Source organism: Numida meleagris, chromosome 4 (assembly GCF_002078875.1).
Source record: "Numida meleagris isolate 19003 breed g44 Domestic line chromosome 4, NumMel1.0, whole genome shotgun sequence".
Lineage (NCBI taxonomy): Eukaryota > Metazoa > Chordata > Aves > Galliformes > Numididae > Numida > Numida meleagris.
The window spans coordinates 77,177,627-77,194,178 of record NC_034412.1 but is presented as its reverse complement, the minus strand read 5'-3'; positions in this window follow the sequence as shown (position 1 = coordinate 77,194,178).

Below are 16,552 nucleotides of genomic sequence, written 5' to 3'. Positions count from 1 at the left end.
CAGACTCTGAAGTACAGTCATGTCTTTTATATCTGGTTTCTTGTTGAAAGTGATTGTCATTAATGTTTAAAACACCCTTTTCTTCCTCCTCAATCCTGCCTTGTAGCTATTATTTTAAACTCCGTACTATGATTTCATCAACGACAGTTCTGAATTTTCATCATACTTGACCAGGGCTATATATTCTAGTAATTAGGAAGCAGTCAACAGCTCCGAGGAAGTAGAGCGTTCAACACTTACCTTCTCCTCTTCTGAGGACCTATTTCTGATACTAGTACTTGCATGAAGTAAGCACTTAAGAATTAATTCTTCTAGGAGCTATATAGCCAAAGACAACAATCTACCACTAAATACAGAAGAATCCTTCTCATGCCCTCAGTAAGGCACACAAATACTTGGTTGAGATCCAAGTGTTTTTATCAGCATTAATTGATATCATGGATATGCACTGGAAATAGTAGCAACTCTCAACACCCAAATCAATTAAGATTATTTTTCTTTTCCAGTGTTTGATCTTGTATGTGATATTGCTTTATCTCACCATTTCAAAACACTGGTAGAAGCAGTAATTCATAGCAAATAATTCCCTTTGTTTATAGCAGATTTCAAGTTTGTGTAAAATATCTTGGTTTATAGTACTCTCTGTTCCTTTAAATTTAGGCCTGCTATTTGTCTTTTGTGATGGTTGTGATCATTACCTTGAAAAATTTATAAGTGTGGCTGACAATATTTATCATCATTCTCTACTCATGCTACCACACTATAAAACTTAGCTAACTTATTCCATATGTTATATCTTTTCTCAACATATGTAATCTTGAAAGCATGCTGGTCTTTTTTTTTCCTCCCAGCACAGCAGTATGATATGCATGATTCAGAATTGAGTTTTTCTTTTTTTTTTTTTTTTAAATTAGGTGACCATGATATCAGAACATCATTCAAATGTCATGTGATCTTTTTTACCTGATAAATTCAAAATATTGTCAAATATCAATTCTAAAGCACTTTTAATGGTCTATAACACACTGCTGAGGTGTTTTGTTTTTGTTCTTCTCCCTCATTAAGGAAATAGTTTCAAATCACCTACGTCTGATATAATGAACAGCCACATTTTTAACATTTAAAAAAATTAAATAGATTTGTTATTTCCCTTTCTTCTATTTTTTTGTACATTTGGGTACAAATTTCCATCTTATATGAAAAACAAATTGGTAAAGGTATTATCTTCAACTAGAATAACTGACAAATGATAAAAAGTAATGTTAATCAGCTAAGATATCTGAAAAAGATGGTAACTGAGTTTAGGTAGAAAAGGGTGGTATCATATATGGGAAAGAGAAAAAGCAGGTAATCAATAATCTTCTTAAACAAACAGGATGATACAAGAGGTACTGTAACTGTAGAGCCTTGCTTCAAGAACAATCTAACTAGCAGTGCAGACAACGATATACCACAAGATACGGTAATTTGTGACGTTATAGAGATACAATATGGAAGACCACCACATACAGTGATAGACTTATCTATAGTTTTCTATATACAACTGACTGTAAAATTCCTTCTTGCATTGTTTCTATCTTTAACTATTAATTCAGCTCCACGAATAAAGACGTCTGCTAGTCACTGAAAAAGACACCACACATCACAAATACAGAGTTGAGGATAAAGAAATAGAATTAAATGTCTTTTGATAACACTGTAATCTGAAACATCTCTCCAAATCTGTCCTAGCAGAATAGCACAGGCAAAATAACACAATTGAGACATGCATTTCTAAAGAAACTCTGGAGCATAATAGTGTAACAGACAGAAAAACTTATCTGAGAATTTAGCTCACAATTTAACAACAGAATCATTCCTACTTCTAATACCTGTTACTGGATAACATCTCAGTAACACTGAAAAAATAATTCTTATTCTCCAATACTATCAACTCTTCTCCATTGTCGAAACTGAATGATACTTCTAATTCATTTGTAATCAAAATATTAAAATATACATCTCTTTTTCAGGTTCGTATAAAAATTAAATATAGTACACTGCATAATTCACATTTGCTTTTCCTTGTCTGTATGCAATTATTATTTCTCCTTTTGGGTGGGATGTTTTGATCATTATTTACAATTACGCTGACAAAGACTGTAGGTATAATATACTTTTTAGCTTATTGTGAGTAGCTGTATTTACAGAATATTCTTAATAGTCCATAAGATGACAACTTAGTGAAGGATTTTTTCTTTTTCATTTTTTAGATGTTTTCTCTATAGTGACAAGAACCTTTTTAAAAAAAAAGGAAAGTGTGCCTTCACATACTGTATGCATGTTACATGCATTTCAACAGAAATGCAAATTGCTGCAAAGGTAAATAATACAGTAATAACAGAGTACACAATGGATGTTAATTGGACAGAGAACATTTCAAGGACAAGTTAGCGCTGAAATGGAGAAACAGTAACAAATACTGTCGGTCTCAAATATCTGAATGTCTTCTATATATTCTCTGACTGGACATATTCATAATATTTTAAGTTAAGTAAAAAAAGTTAAACATTAATATTCATAGCTTGCTGGAAGCATTTATGATTTCATACATCAGGAATTTACTTGTGTGCAGTGCAGTCTCATCAAAAATACTGTCTGCTAATGCAGCACGTCTTTCTCTTCAGAAGAGACAGATTTGAATGTGTAAAGTCTTCATTACACATAACAGCTTCAATTGTTTCAGGTGAGAAAACAACATTTAATATCACATCCTGCCAAAAATGCTGACAGTAATAATGCTGGCAATGCAAAAGGCACTTTTCAGATAAAGCCTATACAGACACATATCAAATTATAACTCACATGTACAGCTCTTAAGCTATCTTGATATTTCCGAACTGTTTCTTCACAAACTACAAATACTGATAAAAAAAAAAAAAACAACTTTAGAAATAATAGTTGTATTGAGCTGTTACAGCTTGTTCTCATTTAACATTCTGAGGAAGAATTAACAGCTGCTTTAAATCTCATCATTGTTTACTTCAATTATAAAGAGAGTTTCTTTAACCTTGTCCTCTTCATAAAAATCTCTATTTCTGACCAAAAGTATTTTCAGGATGAAGATTTACAGAATGTATTTATATGAATATAATACAAAATATATAATTTTAAAAGTTCCCATTTTTGTCAGATTGAACTAATCTTCCCAGAGTATTTGACTATAGTAATAGCAATACTATCTTAATTACATGCTGTAAACGTCCATTGGCCATAAGTTAAGGTTTTGTTAGCTACCCATGAATTAATCTGCAAGCAAATACGAGAGTTATTTTCATCCAACCTGAATAAACCACAGATTTAAGCTGTAAAAATTACTACACATTCACACGAAACTATTAATAGAGATTCTTTCTTGAAAATCTGTGAATACTTGCTGTGAATGTAGTCGTGTATAAAGAAATAGCTTGTGAATTCTTAAATCAAGCCTGCCTTAGGAAACAAAAGGCATGTGCCACTGTGCAAACGCACAGAGATTTGACAAAATCGTCAAAGCTTGTGACTTCATATTGCTCAAATCTAGTGAAGTATCCCAATATCATTGCTTTCCTTTTCATCCTAACTGTTCAGTTTTAACTTCAGAAAGATTAACATTGTTGTAAACAAAAAACTAATTGTAATTATGGATTATGCAGTCTTTAATTTACATAGTTAAAATAATATTTACACACTATTTTGGTTAAATGCAATTTGTACACCTACGTGGTGAAGATTATTTTTGTCTGAAGAGGAAAAATGCTCCTTTAGATGAGCTTTTTTTTGTTCCTCATCTTCTGTCACAAAAACAGCAGTTACTGCCTTACTTTTCTTGTAATTGTATTTGCTCCAAAGTTGCTATTAATTTCCTTGCATATTGCATAGAAACACAATACCACAGACCTTCCTTCCATTCTGATTCCTCTAAGCTTTCATCTTTTGAATTATAATCATTATTTTAAACAGGCCCATCTTAAAGGGTATTAAAAAAAACTTTAAGACTTTTCTAAGCTTATTTAATGGCTTGTTTATGAACTGTTACACAGAGCTAGATCCAAACTCAAACAACTTTTCACTCTACACATTCCAGTGATACTAGCTGAAGTTTCTACTGTCTGCTTAGTAAAATCTTCCAAATGGGTCTCATACCTTCCTTGTATTTTTCCTGCAGATGTATAGCACAGTACTGGCTAGTACTGCGCCATAATAAGCTTATCAGTGAATTTAGAGGTGTCACGAGTGACATCTATCTGAACTCTTTTCAATTTTCCTGTAGTGCTTTTTTTCCCCACTTGGTTTAGCTCTAATAACAGTATCTCTAATAGACCAGATGCCTACAGCTAATTTGTTCTACTTCTGTTTATCTATGTGTGGTACCACAGAAGTTTTATAAAGACAGCAGTAACCCACAGCCAACAACCTCAAGATGCAGAAAAACACAGTAAGCAAATGCACAGAAACAATGGAAATAACACCAGAAAACAGAAATAAAAGGCTTTTAACCATTTATACTGCATTCTTATACTTTCTTTTTCTATATGGTTGGGTTGTCCCTGGCAGACAGTTAAGCCCCCCACCCAGCTGCTCACTCACTCTCTCATCAGGATGATGGAGAGAATTGGAAAGGCAGAAGAGAGAAAAAAACTTAAAGGATTGAGATAAAGACAGTCCAGTGAATGAAAGGAAAATAAACAATAATTTAAAAAACAACCAAAAAAAATCCAAAGAACTAACACAGAAAATAAAACCAGTAACAAGTGGTGCTAAAGCAGTCACTCACCACCAGCAGACCAATGCTCAGCCAGGCCTTGAGCACCAACTGCTTTGGAAAATCTTCCCCCTAGTTTTATTGCTGAGCATGACTTTTTATGGTATGGAGTATCTTTTTGGTCAGCCCAAATCAGCTGTCCTGGCTGTGTCCTCCTCTCCCCGCACACCCCTGCCTATTTGCTGAGGGGAGAGAGTAAGAAACAGAATGTCTTGACACTGCATGAGTACTATTCAGCAAGAGATACACATCAGTGTGCCACGAACACTGTCTAGTCACAAAACACAGCACTATGTAAAGAAAAATTACCACACAGCAGTGAAACCTAGCACAATTCCAACCTCTTATTCCATACCATTTACATTAGTGCTCAGATCCTACAGTATTCAACATGTTTTTGTAAAAAGCCCCTCCCCTTCCCAGTCCTTTCATACAGATATCATTTCCTTAGTCAATGGGCCATTCCCATTCGATTGTTTGTTTAAATTACCATTCAGTTCATTTGGTCCATGTCTTGGGCTCCATCTGCAGCAATGGTCATTCAGGGCAGATTAATGAAAAAAAAATCATATTTGAACATGTTACTAATAGTGTCCCAGCACCGAGGGAGAATATGTCAAGAAGGTCATTTAAGAAATTACACCAAAAATATGCTTGATATTGTACTGTGGATATTCCTTATGAAATGCTGGGGAGAAAAAAAATTTTCTTTTTGAAATGTTAAACCACAGTGGAGGCATAACAGATCTCTGCAACTGTAAATATTGGGGAAAGGCTGCCACAATTCCATACAGCAAAGCAGGATGTAGTTTCCTTACTTAGCAGAACCTCCACTGAAAATTAGATGTGCCACGCACAGTGATATCCTCCAAGTTACTCACATGGTGGGAAAAATATTAGAAGTTTAACTATTGCACTGATAAAAGTATCACTTCAAATTTTTTTTACATTCCATAATCCCTCAGACCAACAACCATATATAGGAATTTGTTACCTGAGTGAAAAGAACTAGTATCTGGTTCACAGAAAAAAAGTTTAGACTACCAATGGTCAAACACTTTACCTAATTCATTTTTCCAATCTTAATAACCTTTTCCTGAAATGAGTGAGAACAAAGTAATGCCAAGTTCATTTGTGACTTGCTTTTGGTAATGCACTTATATGGTTGATAAATTATTATTCACAGTATTTCGGCTAAAATAAATTTGGAAATTAAGTCATCTGTGTCATTTCCAAATGAGCTGTATCTCAAGCCAAGAACTTTTACCTAGCTTTTCTTATCATACTTTCTTAGCTACAGCATGACAATGTATAGTTCACTCAATTATTTTGGTATCTGCTTTCCCAGAGTCCGCAGTAATAAGTATGGGATTCTTCCATAAAAGCCTCTGATATGTTCAATATCTTTTCTTTTAATTGTAGGGCTATTTGAAAATTAGAATTAAATGTTCCATTTTATTACTGATAATAAAGCATAATATTACCTTACCCATTAGATACTATCCATTAACACACAGACAGAAGCACACATGCACAGGTGAAACCAGGAAACAGGATCCAGAATCGTATTACAGACAGAGTCCAGGTATCCTTCTTCACCTTCCGTATTGGTAGGGATTCTGCCCATGTGAAGTCTGCCAAAAGGAAACTACGTAAAATTTAAAAGATGTGCTATTTTACATAAAGCAATAAAAAAAGGATACACTACCTTCAATGCAGTCACCCTAGATATAGATTTAGGGCAGAAGAAAATCAAATGAAATTGTGCCATTGCTCAGGCTTAATAGGGGAATCGAAGAATTATCATCCGTAATATTACCTCTTTTACAATATATAATTGATGAAGCATCCTATACTGGGTACTAATATTGCATTATGATAGCAATACAGCTTTCATCTAAGAAACCACATCGACTACCCAGAATGTGTGCAGTACAGTATTTTAAAACTGATCACAGTTTTTTTTCTTTTTCTATTTACTTGAAGTGCCAGGAGTGTGCTCCCTGTTTCTTGCATATATTTATGACTGTTGTTAGAAATAATGAGAATATTTTACACCTTTATGGTTCTTTCTGCTTCAGTATGCCTCAGTGAGGAAATTCTTCCTGAAGACATCCTTCTGGAGGATAGAAATGATATACATAGCAGTACATTCTTTCTGAGGAATTTTGTGGAAGCACAGCTAGTTTGCTTTTTAAGATGTGTTAATTTACCATAAAGACAGCTGAAGCCAAAGTATAAAATAGATATTTTCTCTTTGTTTCTACAATCTTTCATGCAAATAGAAGTTTCAGTTGTTTCTTTTGTCCAATTTCATTTATTTTTTCGTATTTGTTTTATATTTTAAGAGAATCAGTATTCATATATAGAGGACATTTCATATTACAAGATACTTCCCTAAACTTTCATAGAATCATAGAATGGTTTGGGTTGGAAGGGATCTTTATGATCATCCAGTTCCAACCCCTGTGCTGAAGGCAGGGACAACTCCCACTAGACCAGGTTGCTCAAAGCCCCATCCAGCCTGGCCTTAAGAACCTCCAGGGTGGAAGCATCCACAGCCTCTCTGGGCCACCTGTTCCAGTGTCTCTCCACCCTCACAGCAAAGAATTTCTTCCTAATATCTAGTCTAAACCCACCCTTTTCCAGTTTAAAGCTATTTTGTCACCTAGCTCCTGCAATAAAACAAGCTAATATTTTGAACTAAACTTTCCTCAAATTATTTTACCATTTTCTGTATTTGCTAGAAATTTCACAAGCTTGATATTTCTATTATTTGTGCTAATGTCTTGTTTTGAACCATTCTCTTCTGGTTAGCAATAGATATTGGTTCATAACTGTTATCCTATCAAGTCTTGATACTGAAAGAAAAAGAACCTCTGATTACTGGACAGGCTGACAGCCCCAGTTCTAACAGGATATATTCTTTAGAAAGAAAAGATTTTTCTTATCTTTTCAAAGGGGTTCTTTTTGAGAGCCCATCTAGATGTAAGTTTATTAAAAGCATGCCGCATCCATGATAAAAGTAGTAGTTCTGTATCATTAAAATTTCTCCATTGTTTTCCTAACAAAAAGAACAGAAGGAATGAAAGAAACCTGGAGAATCAGACTTGCTGCTGGAAAGAAAGAAGTGACATCTGTAGTCTCTCCTATTTATTTTTTTTAATTAATTTTATTAATTATGTAATTATACAAGGACTTCATGCTATAGTATTTAAAAAAAAAACCTGTGGGTTATACATATGAAACAATTATAATGGTGGAATATATGTTTCCTGACCAGTTCCTAAACAGGTGACTAAGTAGCAACTAAAGATTGATGGTAGGACTGAGACAAAAACATGCTATGATAGAATTTACTGCTTCAGGAGATACAGAGTTAGCAGACAGATTAGATAACTTTGGCTCAGATAAAGTAAATAAAAAGTTAGGAGATCAAAATATTATTAAGTCACAGAGTTTTATTTTGTTTCTTAACGTGAGTGCTTGGTCAGCTGACTTCTTTTAATGTAAACAAGTTACTATGTAAAAAATCACTCAATCTTTGTTTGTATTTGGATGCACTGAAACTAAGAAAACTGCACGGCAGGGAACTAGCACTTCATTTTCTCAACACATGAATAAGACTGGAGAGAAAGTCTTCAATTTGATCCATGGAATCCATTCAACATGTGAAAAAATAAGATAAATTCAAATATCATCTCTGCGTTTTGCAATAGCTCTGTTACGGCAGCCAGTTTAATTTTCAGTACTATTTTGGCCATTTTACCCTGATGTGTAGATTAATGCAACAGTATCCTGATTTTTCACCTAAAAGCATTAGAGGACTTGAATAAGTTTATTTATGCTTTTCCATCTGAAGGCTTAATATTTAATTAAAATATTATTAAATATTAAATTGTTCAGTAGTTCCTAACTCTTCCTGAGAAAAGTGTTTGTACTTAGTTGTAGAGCATTTATTAGACTGAACTTTGTACCTTTCTATCACATGCAAAAACAAAAAGATAGCATGCAAAAGTATACCAGAAAGAATGCTTTTGATCATGTTATGAACATTAGCTATAATGTCAGACAAACAATTGCTTATTTCTTCACTGCATAACTACTTGCTTTCCCCTTCTAAAAGTCTCTGAAGTATTTAGAAAAATGCCTGCAGTACAGCAATTGTGTGCAGACACAGCTTGTCAGACACACATGACTTAAATCCGGCCAGAAGACTTCCATCTAAATTGAATTTCCACATAGTTTGCTAGTGCTTCAAAATAAAAATTATTCATGGTGCAGTACCACTGTCTGTCACCAGCCACTACTGTAACAGCAGCTTGAAAGGAAAGATCCCAGTGAGTTCATTACTTTCCTGGAACATTTTTCTGTTCATCACAGTTGTTACCACAAGGAATGGAACTGAACTAGAAAACTCCAGTAATAAGGAACTGAATGTTCTCTTCTTTTCATTAATACCTAAACATGACTGTAGTCATATTCTTTCAATTCTATTTCTTGAGAGTGTGATTTTTTTTGTTTTGTTTTGGTTGTTTTGTGTTTTTTTTTTCCTCATAAGTTCCCCTTAAGGAAATTCTGGGATCCAGCTGGTATCTGAAGATTTTTGTTTTCCTTTCTTTTACCTAATTTGTTTAATTAAGAAAAAGCTAGGCTGACTATAGTTTTTGTGACTCAGTCCTGTTGAACTGCATGACGTCCTCAATGAACGTTAAATTCAATGTGCTCAGTAACAGAAACACGATCTTCCTTATGTAATGAATGGCATATGCTGTACTTCCATAACAGCTGAGTCAAGAACAATTTGCTATTTAGAAAGACCAACTTCTTTCAGGTGTTTAGCTTACCAGTTAACGTCCAAACACTTGGTACAGCCTGCTCTGCCTGTTTATGCTGAGGTAGCATTAAATAAGTATTTTCTGCACTAACCACACAGATGGAAATCTCAGTCAGAAACTGGATGAGAATATCATTTTGGAGCTACAGAAAAACAATAAAATGGAAAATTAAAAAAAGAAGACTCAAAGATATGAATAATTATATGAATAAAGCCATATGAGCTGGAAAAAAATACTTCTTGTTCTTTGGCTGAGGACATTTCCATTCTGACTTTTTCTAGGTCATTATTCTCACTACCACAGGTTAGTTCCTCAAATTTGACCTCCCACTCTCACCTCACCAGTATACTACAACATTAGGGATGTTAAAGTATCACATCACATCACATTTGGTATAAACTATGAAAGCATAAGGGAATTTTCTTGCAAGATCTGCATTCCTTACTCCATTCAGTACAGTTGCATTCAGAAGAAAAGCATAACAGCAAAGCCAGAATCCTGACATCCTTCAGTTTTCATCAACTAATGGATAACAGAAGGTTAACAGACAAGCAACGAATTCGGAATCAAGAATTGTAATGAACATAGCAGTGCTAAACATGAGTGCTGAGAGAAAAATTATAATAGGAAATGCATGTCCTTCTCAGACCAACAAAAATTAAAACTGAATTCCTTTAAACCTGAGTAAAGTCAATAAAACCTAATGTGTAGGTGTTTTTACTGTAATATTGCTAAGCATAGGAGGAAATAGAAATTACATTATCTCAGCTCAGTTTTCCAGCAATCCTTCAATTACTGTATACAAGCACAGAAAAAAAACCAGATAAATAGAAAATGTAGAATAAAGGCACGTATAATTCACTTTTAAGTCTCAGGTTCCACATTTACACTGTCAAATGAAATATATCTAACTGCTGACACTCAAGAAACAACTGAAGTGTTACAAAGGCTTACATTATAATACATTTCCATCCCTACATATATATGTAGATAAAAGTTTCCTGCCTAGCCATCCGATTACTGACATTTCTGTGTGATTTGACTCAACAAGTTATGTCAAAAATAAAGCACAGTCTTAAATCTCATAAATGGAGAAATATTCACGAAGCTACTAGATCTTTTGGAAAAAGATTTTAAAATACACTCTGCAAATTTTATTTATAATGTCATAAACATGTATGATAAGTAGTTTCCATAACCACAAATGTTGGTTTATAACAAAAAAAAAGGTTCTATTCCACAAAAAACCTAGAAATGTATGAGGTACTTTCGATCAGTCAATCAATGAAAAAGAAAATGGAAAAGGATAAAGAAATTGACAAGATACGGGTGTAAGTTTTGATTCAAAGTCCATGGAGGAAGGAAGTTTTCTTCTCAGTTTCTTCACTTGGCTGTGTATCAAGTGATGCACTATTGCCTGTTGATTAAGAAAGAACAATATGGAACAAATACCTTGGCAATATCGATGTCTCTCTGAGATAAATAAAACCCGGTGTTTTACTTATGTATCTATAGAATCACAGAATGGCCTGGGTTGAAAAGGACTTCAAAGATCACCTAATTTCTACTCCCCTGCCATGGGCAGGCTCACCAACCACTAGACCAGGCTGCCCAGAGCCACTTTTGACATGAAAGCTTTTCTACTGATAGTCAAAAATTCCATTTATTATCTATCACTTTCTGCATTTTCCTTCACTGATGAAAAATTCTCTGTGTGGAGATGAATTACTATGGAAATAATATAAGACCATATATTTACTGTTTATTAAATAAAAAATAGCTCAATACTTTCAATTTCTCCCTTTTTCCTGGAACTGCAGAAATATTATATTCTGGGGAAATCTTAATCACATAGAGATGAACAATATGTTCTTTTCAATAGATGAATGTGGGAATCTATACCCAAATAAAATTAAAGGCACAATATAAGTAATCGAAATAATTTAAAGTAGCAATATCCACAACTAGAAGTTATTTTACCATGCAGGTTATCTCTGCATATACTATAATTTAGTACATGACAAGTTTGACAGATATTCAGATTCTAATAGGTCTTCTGGCTGTACGAACAGCATATATGATAACAAAATGAACTACTGGTCTTTATATATAATGCATTAAAAAAAATTCATATGACAGTCAATTGCAGCACACAGCATAAAATATTTTTTGGAAGTATTTCACTTCTAAAGTACTAAGTATTTCATTACTAAAGTACCTTTCTAAAGTACTGAAGTACTATTAAATGTTGCAAAATATTTTAAAGTTTGTGAAGTTCATTAAGTACTTATATCTGATACTAAAATAAATGAATCCTTTTTTTATTCTTCTGGTTCCTTAAATTTGTTTCAATACAATTTCATTGCCACAATAATTCTGTGTAAATATTTTATATTTTATATAATGACATATAATGATTATATATTGATATATAATGATTATATATTTTATATAATGATATATAATTATATATTATGGCATTAACCTTATTTGACCCTCCACAACAAAACCGAAAAATCATCTCTCACTGATCTACAGGGTGATTATTTTTTTTAATATGTCAGTTTTGGCCACATAAGCTCTTGAGCTGATATGTTAGACCTCAGTATCTCCTTCCTCAGTCTCAACCTCAGATGTTAAAGTGTGGTTGGGGAGAATATCAGCAACATCTTTAACACCATGTCAAACAATCATACTTGTCTTCATTTGGTCACCTGGTGAAATGCACTTCTATCACAAGCTGGAATTGTCTGATCAATCTTTTCTACCTGCAAGACCTAGGATATTCAATCATGTAACAAACTGTGAGCCTACAGTAACAGAAAAACCAAAAGTAGTTTGGGAAAATATAAAAATAAATACAATGCCTGAAAAATGAAAAAGCCAGAACAAATGTGATTTATATTTGGTCTGACCCCTTCTTTGGCTTTGCTTTGGGGTTCAGCTCTGCTTTTCATGTACCTCAGCTTGTAATAAATAAATCAAAATAAACACATAAATACAAGTCCGAGAAATTAGTTAAACATTTTATTGGTCTAAATGCGTGGTAAAAGAATTGTACCGTTAGATAAGAAAAAAATGTTAGGAATGAAAAAGGAAAATATAAAACCACAATATAATTACTGTAAGGAATGATTAGTATAGGAGAACATGTTTCTCTACAGATGCTTTTCTACTGTGTCTCCATCCTTCTTTAGTCAGGAAGTACTATTTAATTTTCTCTATCTTCTTCAAGATTGTTTTTATAAGGGATCTGAGGACACACAGAGGCCATTCTTCAGGACTCCATTTCAACACCCAAGGCCATCACCCTTGCCCCATCAATGCCACAACAGGGCTGGGCTCCAGTTCCCCACAGCCCTAACCTGTGAGTCCATGGGCTGTGCCAAGCCAGGTCACGGTGTTTGCCAAAAACCCGGCCTGGGCTTGGCCTGGCATCATCTCCAGGGTAGTGTTTGATTCCTCAGGCTCAGATTGTCCTGATCAACCCACAGGCTGTGGAGTGGGATGTGTCCTGAACCCCTGCCGCACTGGGGTGCCCCTACAGCCCCTGAGCCCTGGCCCCAGGCATTCTGGCCATGTAAGACATGCTTAAAAGAGGAAGCAGTTGTTAACACCTGTAGTCACATTGGTTTCATTGGAAATGTGCTATCTAACTTATCCTACTCGTAACATCTAACAAACAACCTCTCACCACCACTTCACAGGCTCTTTAAAATATGGACTTTATTGGTTGTTTTTTTTTTTTTTTTTAATCTTTAAGTCCCACAGTAGAAATGACTGTGCAAATTATTTATTCTCTTAAAAGTTGTCATGTGAAAAGGGCAGAGAAGTTTCACGGAAAAAAAAAGCTCCCTTGCATTTCAGTTTGTCCTCAGATACTGGAGGGGCTGGAGATGGATAAATTAGATTCTAAGTGATGCCCTGTTGGGTACTTCAAGTCTGGTCACCTTCAGTACATGAGCTTTCATGATTATGGATTCACTAATACCATATCGCCCAATTCATCTAATTGCATTCAAATGGGCTCTCAGGACCACTCTTAAGGAGTTTGGCCATGCACAGTGAGAACTCTCCCAGCTAGATTAGTGAATAGTGCAGTGTATCAAGGCAACAGAACACAGATTCTTTTGGACTTTCAGTAATAAATGCATCGTCTGCAAAGCACGTGAGGTTAACCAAGAACAATAACAATACACTGGACTACAATCATATTAAGTCATAGAATAATACTAAAGAGATTTCTGAGTTTACTGGGCATACTAAGTTTACTCAGCATAACCAAGCGTGCAAATCTTACCCAATAGGTGTATCTAAGCACAGGTGGGGAAACAGAAGCTCTGCTCATCAACTGCCCATGCCTTGTCTGCAATGGTACCCTTCCAGGCCCCAAACTTTCTTTCTCTCTTATGTCATTCAGTACTATTTTCTTATTTTCAGGTGAAGCTTGAGTGACTCTAGTCAAACATACCTATCTTGCAAAGTTTACTCAAAACCATGTTTTTGACACAAAGGTGGAAAACTGGTGGCTCAGTAAAACAAGATAGTTTATCAATTCCAATAGTATCATCAAGTCTCCATCCCTGCAGGATTATTATGGAATTTGGCCACGGGACCTCCGCCTCAGTGCACACCCCATGTTGTTTATTCTTACAGTCAGCATACCAGGCTCCCCTAGTGTTTGCTAACAGCTAAAGTTGCAGGCCACATTGCTTAGGGAACTATCATGGAATGGATAAACCACCACAATCCACCCTGGAAATTTTCCTTCTCTCAAGAGGTGGACATTTCATTAAGTCTTCTCCAATAAATATTCCACAGAACCACTTTTCCTAATAATATCTATTGCCACAGCACACATCTAGAAAACAAGACCTGCTTTGAATTCAGAAGACAGCCATAATTTCTTTCTTCTCATTTTCAGATGTTGTGTTTATATTAATAAGCTGCAGAACTTAACAGTGGTTTCACAAAAAAAAGTTTCTTGTCTGAGTTTGAAATGAAATGATTTACCATTTGAAGTAATCTTTTAAAAGCCTAAGGTTTTTTTTTTTTGCTCATTTAAGAAGTTACTCTGAATTTTAAAAGATGAAATTTTGTATTATTAGTTTCATAGTTTTCAACTGAAAATATTTTCTGAGAAAAACAAAGACAAATCCATTTAAGACTACTGCACACATGAACATAGAAAATGAAAAACAAATAGGAAGATCTAAAACTAGCTTGATTTCAGTGTTCGACAAGAACCAGACTTCTCCTCCCACATTACAAACACATCAGTTTTCAGTTATTTCTTGAGTGTTTCAAAACAGACTACCAGACAACCACTACTTCATACAACTGGGCTTGATCCTCTGCATATTGATAGATAACTGCCTCTCACAGCAGACTGCATGATCATTAACATTTCTATTGTTTCCAGAGATACTAAATTTATGTTCCTCTTTGGACTTATACCACCTATTTCTTCATTGTGAAAACCACATTGCATATTCACCTTCATAGTAATTGCACGGAACAGAATATTACAATACATTTTGAGAAGGAAGGATACATTTGAAAAGAATCCAGTTAAATATCACTTAGCCATACAAGTGCAAAACAGAAACCTTGAAAGCACTTTTCCAGCCGATACTTAAAACACAGAAAGGCCCAAATGCTATAATTTTTTCTTGTTTTTATCTCAAAGAACTCCAGGTGACTGAAATTCTACCACACATCTTGCAGGCTTCAGTCTTAACAAGGTTAAAAGGTTATCTCATGCTGACTAGCTATTTTTCCTCTGAAGTCTGTGTGATGAGTACCAGTCACTATGTGCAGGTGTGATGCTCAGCTGGCCTCTCTGCAAAACACAGCCACACCTACCACTTCTTTCAAACTACGTATAATTATGATGATGGTGACACATCTCTTTTTGATAATGTAATTAAAAAAATGTATCATAGTGTTACTTTAAAGAGGACATAATTAAAACTGGCCAAGCAACTTAAATGCTGTTATTCCCAGGCCTTTGATTGGAAATACGATCTCCCATAATCTCTTCTAAAGTCTCTATAATCTCCATTTCACTTTCATACGATCTTGACCTTCATAATCTTTTACACTCATGTCCAAACACAACTAAATTAATTATAAAAAAATACTGCAAAATAAAATATAAGATTTCTCTTATTGAAGAAATGGACAAAATGGAACATGGATTAAAATAAATTTGTTAACTGTTAAACTTGGTCAAAGTACAAGTAACACATTTTATTTGAATGGATTAAAAAGATGCAACCAATGATTCTGTAAAGATTAGCATTGTAAGTAGTTATTAGTACTATAAATATTTTTGATCTATTCCCTTAGCTGATTAAAAACCATCATATTTTGTAAGAATCATTGTTGGTATGCATCTCATCTACTTAGGCATGTATAACTTGCTTTATCTAGTTACGCCACCCCTCAGTTTGTACTTATTCGTGATTATTATTCAAAGTGAAAACACAGTCATCTTTGTTCCCTAAGGTATGTTCTGATGAAGTGAAATTGGAGATGTGGGGGAAGGGCTGGGTGGAAAGTAAAGCGGAGATGGCAGAAATGAACAGAAATAGTCAGTGTCGCACCTGAGAACACAGGAACAACAATGCCTTTCCAACAGTTCTGATGCAAAATAATTTTAGTATCACATATATTTAAAACTGCAGTAACACTAAAGCAACACTAATTTCTCACATTATTCCTTACGCCACATGCATTTGGGTATTCTATTTATAAGCTGTAACTTACAGACCTTCAAGTGGTACATTATTTTAAACAACAAACTGATGGCCCACTAATTCAGAAGAAAAAGCAAGGGAGGAGAAAGGCTCATCCTTTACATACACAGAAGACAGAACCGAAAAATTAAGTCACTACACGTTTCATCATTATTCACGATTTGCCTGCA